At 47.3% G+C, this 12,820-nt stretch overlaps 1 protein-coding gene across 1 annotated transcript in view; it reads left to right on the forward strand.

The window, feature by feature from the left end:
• FBXW10 (F-box and WD repeat domain containing 10) overlaps positions 1 to 12,820 on the forward strand; it is a 272,397-nt gene that overhangs the window by 20,018 nt on the left and 239,559 nt on the right. The gene's annotated exons all lie outside the window — the stretch shown is intronic.

Raw genomic sequence — 12,820 nt, forward strand, 5'->3', positions numbered from 1 at the left:
TGTTGAGTGATAGCCGGTGGCTTCATATATTGTAGTGGTGTAATCTGTGTTGCGTTTATAGCGCTGGGACGCCCAAGGGTATCCAGGCGCTCTATAAAGATTAGATTAAATATTGCTGCTCTCCCGTGTTGAATCTGTTTCTGAATTTCAGTAGCCCTCACACCGATTCACATGATCTTGTTATGGCTTAAAGCTAAAATAGGGCGAGTTTCACATCGGATCCAATTACAGGTTGTAGGTACCTACACCTCAGAAACCCTATTCTCCCGGGCTCACCCATGACAACCCTCAAATGCCAGAAACAAAGAGCCCTATTATCCATCCTAGATACATTACTCAGTGAGGAGCACTACAGTCACACACTAGGTTCCATTAAAATCGCCCTACTTGAAAAAATAAATAAAGACCAAATTACTGAGAGCACTATGCTAGGCTTCCCCTTCTTGGTCTCAGACAATGCAAACTTTTTGACAGGAAATATCTTACTACGTTAGTGATCCATAACAAGTCCTACTCTTCACCCTGTCTGACGACGAAGGCCTATCTTCTCCAAATAACAAGCATTTGCAATGCAACAGATCTCGCATTTACGCGAGTTTGAGTTATTGACATTGTAAATGACAATGCCTTTTATTTAGGTTTAAAAACGAAAACACAAATAAAAGGCATTGTTTTTGCAATGTCAATAGCTCAAATTCTGCGTAAATGCGAAACCTATTGCATTGCAAATGCTTGTTTAGAATGGCTTCCACATTTTCTGTCTGTTTATCATTTAATTCCATAACAGAGGTTTGTGAAATTTCAATTGATTTTGCTATCCCTAAATTTTACTCTAAGGTGAGATTACCCAAAGTAAGTAGTTGTTGTTGTTGTTGTATCCCTGTATCCACACAATATGTTACGAACTGATCTCTCATTAATTTATCTGTAAAATTCTTAAACTGGCATTCTGATGCTAGTCTTCTTAATGCTGAAATATACGTTTCAATGTCTTCATTCTGCATCTGTACTTTTTTTTTAAAATGTATGCCTTAAAAGTATTACGCTCGGATGAACATCAAACCTGATTTCTATTTTCCTGATAGTCAGTTGGTATTCATCTAAACCATCACCATCTTGATCTGCAGGATCAAGGAGATGTATGAAGACAACTCTGCCCTCAAATCCTAATGAGTGCAACAATGTTTTTTTCCTTTCAGGGCTGAACCTAGAAGTTCCTATTGCCCCTAGATACGTTTGAAAAGTGCCAAACCAATGTCACCAGCGGTTAGGTTGATCGCCTGCGTGTTCTAAAAATGAAGGTGGAGGATTTACTGACTGTATTAGAAGTACATAAATACAAGTACAACAGCTCCTAAATGGTTGTTGTGAGAGGGTGCACTTTGCAACCTTCTACCAGTATGTGCTTTAGACAAAAGTCAAGCAATATACGTATTACCTAGTGGCGGTCACCATTAGGTACTTGTAGTTAGGATTGCTTTTCCATAGGAAAAGTGTTTTTTGTGATGCTAGTAACTTGTGATGAATCTCCACGAAACTTACCATAAAGGTGCTACTTTTTGACTAGTTTGTGTATGGAAAGTTTTGGGTTGACCAATGAAGCAGGAGCCGAGTAAAAAAGGGTCCCAAAACACAAAATCCTCTTACATTTTCCATAGACTTCTTTAAGATGGACTACCGCACTACCGCAAACACTGCTGAACAGAATTACACCGAATTTAGCAGAAAGCTAGTTCGTGGTCCGCAGATTGTGCGTTTTGTGATTTGATGTAAATCCGTTAAGTAGTGTTTGATAAATTAAGGTTAAAAAATAATTGCATATCTGGATGGTTGGGTCCGCAAGAGTCTCAAGAGACCAGTTTAAAAATAGAGCATTCTGATTGGCCCAGGGAACTTTATTTTCCCAGGGCCATCTTGCTCTCACACGGGTTAGACTCTTGCGGGAGTGAGCGCTCTGATTAACTGTCAGCAACACAAGGCGAATGCTGCTGGCAGCAATTACAGGGCTCGAGGTATAAGTCTCCTGTTCTGAAGAAAAATAGTATAAGATAGCAGCGTAAGGATTCCCTGTACCACCTGTGGCTGAAAAAAGCAACCTAAATTGGCAAAAAAATGCTGTGAACCTGCAAAAGAAAACAAAAGTGACCGGACCACATTTATTAAGTTTATGCCCCGGGAAGCCCACCCCCAGGGCTGTATTCATAAAGGGGAGTGGCCTGCATGCCTCCCTCCCTGAGCCATTGTAGGCCCCGAGGAGCCCACCCCCGGGGCTATAATCATGGGGTAAGGTGGAATAAGGTGGAGTGGGTTGTAGTGGTTTGAGGTAGTGGTGTGGATTGGATTGAAGTAGAATGGGGTGGATTGGGTTGCGATAGAGTGGAGTGGATTGAGTGAAGAGGGATGGATTGGAGTGGGTGAAGTGGATTAGAGGGGGTGGATTACATTGAATTGAGGTGGGTGCATTTGAGTGAAGTGATAGGACTAGGGTGGAATGGGATGTATTAGATTGGACTGGAGTGTGGTGGATTGGACTGGCCAGGATTGGGGTGGATTGGACTGGAGTAGGGTGGGCTGTATGGATTAGAGTGGGTGGGCTGAAATGGGGTGGGGTGGACTAAACGGGGGAGGGTGGATTCAATTGGGGTAGAGTGGGATGGATTGGAGTGGGGTGGGCTGAAGTGGGGGGATTGAGGGAGTGGATTGGGGTGTGATGGATTGGAGTGAATTGGACTGGGGTGAGTTGGACTAGGGTGAATTGGAGTGAGATTGACTGGATTGGAGTGGGGTGGATTGAATAGGGGTGAGGTGGACTGGAGTGGGGGGGGTGGATTGTATTGGAGTGGGGTGATATGGATTGGGTAGGGTATTTTGGATTGGGTGGGGAGAATTGGATTGTAGTGGGGTGGATTGCATTGAGGTGGGGTGGACTGGAGTGGGGTGAATTGGATTGAGTACAATGATTAGATTAGAGTGGAGTGGAATGGAGTGGGGTGGACTGATTGAGTGGGTTGATTTGGGTTGGGGTGGATTAAATTGAGGAGGATTAGTGGGGTGGATTGGATTACAGTGGTGTGAGTGGGGTGGATTGAAGTGTTTGGATTTTTTGGAGCTGGTTGCAGTTGGGTGGATTGGAATGGATTTTATTGGACTGGATTTGAGTGGGGTGTACTGGAATGGGGAGGATCTAAGTGGGTGAATTGGATTGGTGTGGAGTGGGTTGAATTTGAGTGAAGTGGAGTGGGGTGGATTAAGGTGGTTTGGATTGGGATGGGACGGATTAGTGTGCACTGGAATGGACTGGAGTGGGGTGGATAAAGACTAATTGGATTGGAGTGGTGTAGATTGGAGTGGGGTGAGCTGGATGGATTGAGGTAGAGTGGGGTAGACTGAGGTGGGGTGGATTGGATTGGGGTAGAGTGGTTTGGATTGGAGTAGAGTGGAGTGGGATGGATTGGCATAGAGTGTGGTGGATTAGAGTGGGGTGGATTGGATTAAAGTTGGGTGGAGTGGGGTGGGTTGGGTTGGATTGGAGTGGGGTGAATTGGAGTGAGGGGTGATGGGATGATTGAAGTTGGGAGGATCAAAATAGGCTGGGATGGGGTGGATTGGATTGGAGTAAATTGGGGTGAGGTGCATTGGATTGGGTGAGTTGGATTGGGGTGGGGTGCATTAGAGTGGGGTGGATTGCATTGAGGTGGGGTGGATTGGAGTAAGGTGAATTGAATTGAGTGGGCTGAAGTGGATGGAGTAGAGTGAATTGGATTGCTTGGGGTGGATTGCAGTGGGGTGGACTGGAGTGAGGTGGAATGGAGTGGATTGAGGTAGATTGTATTGCATGGGGTAGACAGGATTGAGTGGGGTGGATTGGACTGGGTAGGGTAGATTGGATTTGGGAGGACTGGATTGGGGTTGGATGGATTGGATTAGATTTAGGTGGATTAAAGTGGAGTAGATTGGAGTGGCGTGGATTGGGGTGGATTATATTGGGTGGAGTGGACTGGATTTGAGTGGACTAGACTGAAATGGAGTGGATTGGGCTGGAGTGGATTGGACTAGAGCGGGATGGATTGGATTGATGTGGATTGGATTGGGGTGGGGTGGATTAAGGTGGTTTGGAATTGATTGGAGTGGGGTGGATTGGATTGGAGTGGGGTTGATTGGACTGATGTGGAGTGATGTGGATTGGAATGATGCAGAGTGATGTGGATTGGTTTGGAGTGGGGTGGGGCGGATTAAGGTGGTTTGTAGTGGGGTGTATTGGAGTGGAGTGGAGCGGGGTGGATTAAGGTGGATTGGATTGGAGTGGGATGGGGTGGGTGGATTGAGTTGCAGTGAATTCGATTGGGGTTGGAGTGAATTAGAATGAGGTGGAATGGATTTGAGTGGATGGTTTGGCTTGGTTTAGATTGGATTGGATTGGAGTGGGTTGAGTTGGATTGGAGTGGGCTGGGTTAGATTGGAACGAGGTGGATTGGATGGGAGTGGGGTGGATTGCAGTGAGGTGGATTGGATTGGAATGGGGTGAATTGGACTGGATAGGGGTGGATTGAAGTGGGGTGGGTTAGACTGGAGGAGGTGGATTGGACTGAACAGGGGTGGATTGGAGTGAGGTGGATTGGATTGGGGTGGGGTAGGGTGGGGTGTGTGGATTGGATTTGGGTGAGGTGGATTGGAGTGAGGTATATTGGATTGGGGTGGATTGGATTGGTGTGTGGTGGATTGGACTGGGATTGGGGTTTGGGATAGAGTGGGGTGGATTGAATTGAATTGGGGATAGATGGATTGGAGTTGGTTGGATTGGATTGGAGTTGATTGGATAGGAGTTGGGCAGATTGGATTGAAGTGGGGCTGGTTAGATTGGAATGGGGCTGATTGGATTGGAGTGGGGCTGATTGCATTGGAGTGGGGCACATTGCATTGGAGTGGGGCACATTGCATTGGAGTGGGGCGCATTGCATTGGAGTGGGGCGCATTGGATTGGAGGGGGCAGATTGTTTTGGATTGGAGTGGGGCAGAATGTTTTGAATTGGAGTGGGGCAGACTGTTTTGGATTGGAGTGGGGCAGACTGTTTTGGATTGGAGTGGGGCAGACTGTTTTAAATTGGAGTGGGGCAGACTGTTTTGGATTGGAGTGGGGCAGACTGTTTTGGATTGGAGTGGGGCAGACTGTTTTGGATTGGAGTGGGGCAGACTGTTCTGGATTGTGGTAGATTGTTTTGGAGCAGATGGTTTTTGATGGGAATAGGGCAGATTGTTTTGGATTGGAGTTGGTCAGATTATAGTTGGATTAGGGTGGGGCAGATTGTAATAGGACATACTGTTTTGTATTGGAGTGGGGCAGATTGTATTGGAGTGGGGCAGATTGTTTTAGATTGGAGTGGGGCAGATTGTTTTGGATTGGAGTCAGGCAGATTGTTTTGGATTGGAATGGAGCAGATTGTTTTGGATTGAGGTGGGTGCTGTTTTGGGTTGGTGTGGGGTAGATTGTTTTAGATCAGATTGGTTTGGATTGGGGTGGGGCAGATTGGTGTGGGGCACACTGTTTTGGATTGGAGTGGATTGTTTTGTCATTGAGTGAGTCAGATTGTTTCGTCATGGAGTGTGGCAGATTGTTTCGCCATGGAGTAGGACAGATTGTTTTGTCATGGAGTGGAGCAGATTATTTGCCATGGAGTGGAGCAGACTGTTTTGGATTGGAGTAGGGTAGATTAGAGTGGGGCAGATTGCTTTGGATTGGAGTGAAGCAGATTGCTTTGGATTGGAGCAGAGCAGATTTCTTTAGATTGGAGTGGGGCAGATTAATCTGGACTGGAATCGGGCAGATTGTTTTGGACTGGATTCGAGCAGATTGGATTCGGGCCGATTGGTGAGGTGCATTGGATTGGAGTGAGGTAGATGGGGTTGGGCTGGATTGGATCGGTGTGGGGTGGATTGTATTGGAGGGTTGACTTGGGATGGAGTGAGGGGCATTTGATTGGAGTGAGCTGGGTTGGAGTGGGTCAGATTGTTTTGGATTGGAATGAGGCACATTGTTTTGGATTGGAGTGAGGCACATTGTTTTGGATTGGAGTGAGGCACATTGTTTTGGATTGGAGTGAGGCACATTGTTTTGGATTGGAGTGAGGCAGATTGTTTTGGATTGGAGTGAGGCAGATTGTTTTGATTGGAGTGGGGCAGAATTTTTGGGTTTGAGTGAGGCAGAATGTTTGGATTCGAGTGGGGCTGAATGTTTGGATTGAAGTGGGGTAGATTGTTTTGAATTGGAGTGGGGCAGGTTGTTTTGGATTGAAGTGGGGCAGATTGGAGTGGAGTAGATTCCTTTGGATTGGAGAGGGGCAGATTGTTTTGTAGTTAAGTGAAGCAGATTGTTTTACATAGGAGTGGAGCACATTGTTTTGGATTGGAGAGGGGCAGGTTGTTTTGGATTGAAGTGGTTTAGATTGGAGTGGAGCATATTGTTTTGGATTGGAGTAAGGCAGGTTGTTCTGGATTGGAGTAACGCAGAATGGGAGTGGGGCAGAATGGTTTGGATTGGAGATGGCAGATGGCAGATTGTTTTGGACTGGAGTGGAGTGGGCAATATTGGAGTGGGGCAGATTAGTTAGGATTGGAATGGGGCAGATTGTTTTGGATTAGAGTGGGGCAAATCGGAATAGGGCAGATTGGCATGGTGCAGATTGGAGTGGGGTAAGGAGGATTGGATTTAGTGTGGTAGATTGGAGTGGGGCAGTTTGGAGTGGGGCATATTTTTTTAGATTTGAGTGGGGCAGATTGTTTGGATTGGTGTGGGTCGAATTGCTTTGGATTGGAGTGGGGCAGATTGGAGTGGGCCAGATTGTTCTGCAATGGAGTGGGGCAGATTGTTTTGTATTGGAGGGGGGGCAGATTGGAGTGGAGCAGATTATTTTGGATTGGAGTGGGGTAGACTGTTTTGTATTGGAATGAGCAGATTGTTTTGTATTGGAGAGGAGAAGATTATTGTGGATTGGAGTAGGGGAGATTGTTCTGGACTGGAGAGGGGCAGATTGTTTTAGATTGGGGCAGATTGTTTTGAATTGGAGTGGGGCAGAATGTTTTAGACTGGAGTGGGGCATATTGAGGTGGGGCAGATTGTTTTGGATTGGAATGGGGGAGATTGCTTTGGATTGGAATGGGGTACAAAAGGGGGTGGTGATGGACGGAGCATCCAAACCAATCAAACACTCACACCCAGTCAAAAGATCTGGGTTTAATCCATCACCGTTCTTTAGCCCACTCTGCCACCCCAGTTCAGACATGGCTATATGCAAATCAGTCAGACCCTGTGCCTCATGGGAACAGTCCAGCCCGAACTGCCAAGCCATGCCTTCCCTGGACCAGAAACAAGCTTCCGAGGACCGGTTTCTGGCATTACAGCCGTCTTCAGCCCGGCTTGCTTGAATCCAGTGGCAAAGTGAACAAGGGACTCACGTCTGAGCATACCCTGCCACACTTATGGTGGCCAAAAGTGGTACAAAAGGGGGTGGTGATGGACGGAGCATCCGAACCAATCAAACACTCACACCCAGTCAAAAGATCTGGGTTTAATCATTCACCGTTCTTTAGCCCACTCTGCCAACCCAGTTCAGACATGGCTATATGCAAATCAGTCTGACCCTGTGCTTCATGGGAACAGTCCAGCCCGAACTGCCGAGCCATGCCTTCCCTGGACCGGAAACAAGGTTCCGAGGACCGATTTCTGGCATTGCAGCTGTCTTCAGCCCGGCTTGCTTGAATCCAGTGGCAAAGTGAGCAAGGGACTCACGCCTGAGCATACCCTGCCACACTTATGGCGGCCAAAAGTGGTATAAAAGGGGGTGGTGATGGACAGAGCATCCGAACCAATCAAACACTCACACCCAGTTAAAAGATCTGTGTTTAATCCATCACCGTTCTTTAGCCCACTCTGCCACCCCAGTTCAGACATGGCTATATGCAAATCAGTCTGACCCTGTCCTTCATGGGAACAGTCCAGCCCGAACTGCTGAGCCATGCCTTCCCTGGACCGGAAACAAGCTTCCGAGGACCGGTTTCTGGCATTACAGCTGTCTTCAGCCCGGCTTGCTTGAATCCAGTGGCAAAGTGAGCAAGGGACTCACGTCTGAGCATACCCTGCCACACTTATGGCGGCCAAAAGCGGTACAAAAGGCTATATGCAAATCCACTTATGGCGGCCAAAAGCAGTGTGGCATATAGCCATGTCTGAACTGGGTTGGCAGAGTGGGCTAAAGAACGGTGATGGATTAAACCCAGATCTTTTGACTGGGTGTGAGTGTTTGATTGGTTCGGATGCTCCGTCCATCACCACCCCCTCTTATACCGCTTTTGGCCGCCATAAGTGTGGCAGGGTATGCTCAGACGTGAGTCCCTTGCTCACTTTGCCACTGGATTCAAGCAAGCCGGGCTGAAGACAGCTGCAATGCCAGAAACCGGTCCTCGGAAGCTTGTTTCCGGTCCAGGGAAGGCATGGCTCGGCAGTTCGGGCTGGACTGTTCCCATGAAGCACAGGGTCAGACTGATTTGCATATAGCCATGTCTGAACTGGGGTGGCAGAGTGGGCTAAAGAACGGTGATGGATCAAAACCAGATCTTTTGACTGGGTGTGAGTGTTTGATTGGTTTGGATGCTCCGTCCATCACCACCCCCTTTTGTACCGCTTTTGGCCGCCATAAGTGTAGCAGGGTATGCTCAGACGTGAGTCCCTTGCTCTCTTTGCCACTGGATTCAAGCAAGCTGGGCTGAAGACGGCTGCAATGCCAGAAACCGGCCCTCGGAAGCTTGTTTCCGGTCCAGGGAACGCATAGCTTGGCAGTTCGGGCTGGACTGTTCCCATGAGGCACAGGGTCACACTGATTTGCATATAGCCATGTCTGAACTGGGGTGGCAGAGTGGGCTAAAGAACGGTGATGGATTAAACCCAGATCTTTTGACTGGGTGTGAGTGTTTGATTGGTTCGGATGCTCCGTCCATCACCACCTCCTTTTGTACCACTCTTGGCCGCCATAAGTGTGGCAGGGTATGCTCAGACGTGAGTCCCTTGCTCACTTTGCCACTGGATTCAAGCAAGCCGGGCTGAAGACAGCTGCAATGCCAGAAACCGGTCGGTCCTCGGAAGCTTGTTTCCGGTCCAGGGAAGGCATGGCTCGGCAGCTCAGGCTGTACTGTTCCCATGAAGCACAGGGTCAGACTGATTTGCATATAGCCATGTCTGAACTGGGGTGGCAGAGTGGGCTAAAGAACGGTGATGGATCAAACCCAGATCTTTTGACTGGGTGTGAGTGTTTGATTGGTTTGGATGCTCCGTCCATCACCACCCCCTTTTGTACCGCTTTTGGCCGCCATAAGTGTGGCAGGGTATGCTCAGACGTGAGTCACTTGCTCTCTTTGCCACTGGATTCAAGCAAGCCGGGCTGAAGACGGCTGCAATGCTAGAAACCGGCCCTCGGAAGCTTGTTTCCGGTCCAGGGAACGCATGGCTTGGCAGTTCGGGCTGGACTGTTCCCATGAGGCACAGGGTCAGACTGATTTGGCATATAGCCATGTCTGAACTGGGGTGGCAGAGTGGGCTAAAGAACGGTGATGGATTAAACCCAGATCTTTTGACTGGTTGTGAGTGTTACGGTACACTGAGGCAGAGAATCGACATATACCGCCCAACGGCTGTGTCCGTATATGAGGGTTTTTTACAACAATGGTCTCCCACTTTAACTAAGACCCTGGTGACACAGGACAAGTGGTCCATTCTCCCCCCTCCTGATCTGTTTAAAGAAGAGTGCCATGCAAGCCAGCAAATTGTAAGCAACAGGACGGGCTCCAAGCCCTTTTTGTTAAGAACAGCTTCTCGTAAGACATACGCATGCTATCACAGACACGACTAAAAAGGAGAGGAGTCTGCGTCGCACCCCTCCCAGAGCCTCGAAAAGGCCCAGAGGATCCCACCCTGGGGCCCAAAATTGTAAAAAATGGGGAGCGACGGTATACGACCCCCCTCCCTGAGCTAATTATGGCCCCGGAGATCACTGAAAATCCCCACTTATACGTATATCAAGTAACTGTAACTCACGCTATTAGTGGTACAAGTGGTGGAGTAATATTGGGGCATGGAGGCCCGATTGCTCCATTGAACCTACATTAATGCTTTATTTTGCTACCTCTCCTTGGGGTTCATTATCGTTGCTTGCATTTGGGCACATGGAACCCTTGCTTTGCCACTACTCCAGTACCTCCCTTTGTTCATCTGAACTGCACCACTGCCATTCAGTCATTGAGTCTACTACAACTCAGTATGGCAGGAATATTCAAAACCAATTCACATTTTTAAAAATACAAACTTGAGGCAAAAACTTTGTTTAGCTGTCTCTGGAGCATTAGCACACAGCAAAAATTTGTTTGTTTCTACAGTCGATATACTGTGATTTGATTATGAAACTGATAATACAGATTTACCAAGACATCAGGAAGAAGGTGTTGCACTCTCTTTAAATAATTTATGATATACATAGGAAAGGTACCCAAGCACACCAATCAGAGTAGCTAGAAGGAAACCTGATAAATAAACAGCCTTAACAGTGTTGGGATTGAGAACTTCCAGGGTTGCCAATCAGATGAAAGCCAACACGTAAATCATCATTTGCCATTCACTCACGCTGCAAGAAGGTGGGTCATTGTAGCTTGCCATCATTCAAGGGTAATGCGCAGGAAAGTGTAAATAGAGGAGTCTTCTTTACAGCGCTTGTTGATGTCATGAAGTCATATACACATCTCAAAGTACTGGTGGTGTATAAAGTTTCTAAGTTTTTTGTGCAATTATTTCGCAAAGTTCTTTAGAAAACCTCACAAAAGTTCCAGAAGTTTTTTTAAATGTTCACAAATATAGGGAAATGCTTGTTTTTGTATAGTCACTGCCAGGTTTTTCGACTAATGGGGCTGGTTTTTCGATTTTGAGAGTGCACTGAGGCCTGCTAATGAAACTTTGTGCCAGTGCCCTGAACCTAAAGTTTATGTTGAATTGGTTGTACACAATAGAAAATGGCAAAATCCTTGTAAGTCCCTAGTACATGGTAACCTGGTAAACAGGGTATGTAATTTAGAAGTGTGCTCCAGGACTTGCAGCACTTGTTGTGCCACCCAAGTAAAAGTAGTCTCCATTCTGCCACTGCAAACTGTCAGAGCAGTCAGGCACTCCTAGCCTTACTTTGCCATTAAAAGCAGTGCAAAAGCCACTACTTCTCCTATACATCGGTGTACGTCCCCTCTCTGGCAGGCCTACCAAGTCCTCGGGGTTCAACATATGACACGGGCAGGACAAGTATTGTACATGTCCTGACAGAACATTTTCAAAGTTGCCACATTGTTGCCTTTGAAACTCCCGTGTGTTCTTGGACACACGTGGAGCCTGCTCCATGAAACAGCTTTCTGCCCTCCTGGAGAAACATGCCAACGATTCGCAGGAAGGAGAACAATGAGAGAATGCAGGCCAGGAAGTTGTTACCTCCCTCCTGCAGGAAGCCACTGGGGTGTTAGCCCCAAAAGGCAGAAGAAGCCCCCTTTGAAGGGCAGATGTATCACACTTGAGAGGAGGTCTACACCATTGTTTAGGCAGACAGGCTGGACATGGGGAGCAGAGAGGAGAAACCAGTTGCCAAACCAGTACACTAGGGGTATGTAGCCTTGAGGTAGCAACACCCCAGGGGTGGACTGCTAAGGTCTGAACACCGAGAGAGGGGTCTAGCCATCTTAGGGGTGGACAGAATGGTGCCTCTTGGGATAGCCAGATGCCATACTCCACAGGAAGTGGTCACCAGGTGGGAGGGAACCTGGTAGCCTATTTGCTTCCAACTACATCCTGCCCTAAGGGCTCCCCTGGAACCCAGCTCTCAGACTACTGACTGGAAGACGGACAGAAGGAAGGCTGCCCTGCTGCAACGAGGGACCAGTAAAAAGAAACTGCACCAAAGAGGACTGCCAAAAGTATACAAAACGGGTAGAATTTGAGTACTCTTCTGGCGCCTCTCCCCTACGCGATGACTGCAGCCCCTCCCCCCTTCAGTGGACCATTGGCACCTTGCGTTCTACTGCATGACTTGGTTCCACGAATTCCACATTATGCTCATAGTGGACTGTGTCCGTTTCTAAGGTCATGTAAACTACGGAAGCCCACTCACAATGCTCACAGGATGTTTGCTTGCAGTTCATTTAATCTGCAGTGTCCACATCACGCAGGCCACAGCTTCTCGACCAGGCCACGGTCATGTACTGGATTGTCCATAGTTTCACTGTTTTGACATTCCAAAATAGCGAACACATTAGTTGAAATGCCAGCCATGCTGGATTTTGAAACCAATGTAACCTCACGTGTAAATACCATTGCAAGACTTTAGCTATGTTTAATTTTATTTGGTAGTGCAACCATATATATGTCTGCATGTCTTTCTTTCTATGTTTCATTATTTATCTTGCATATGTTGCTGGGTTCGTGTTTGAATTCATTGTGGTTGTGTAAGCGGATAAATGCAAAAATGAGTCAGTTGTGAATGAACGAACGCACCATTTTCAAGATGAGTGGCAGAGTGCACGTATGAGGACTTATTGACTATCTAATCCCAGCATTGACTAAGGAGGCACTTTCTTATAATAGACCTATTTGCATTGACAATGCTTGTTTTAGCTCATCTCCGACACTAAAGAATGGAACCAACCATATGCAAATTAGCCTTATCTCATCACAAAACAGCCTAGTTGGGAAAACCTCATTATTGTCACCATTCTTTACTTTCAGGAGCAATAGCTACATTGTTTTTCT

This window comes from Lissotriton helveticus, chromosome 7 (genome assembly GCF_964261635.1).
Source record: "Lissotriton helveticus chromosome 7, aLisHel1.1, whole genome shotgun sequence".
Classification (NCBI taxonomy): Eukaryota; Metazoa; Chordata; class Amphibia; order Caudata; family Salamandridae; genus Lissotriton; species Lissotriton helveticus.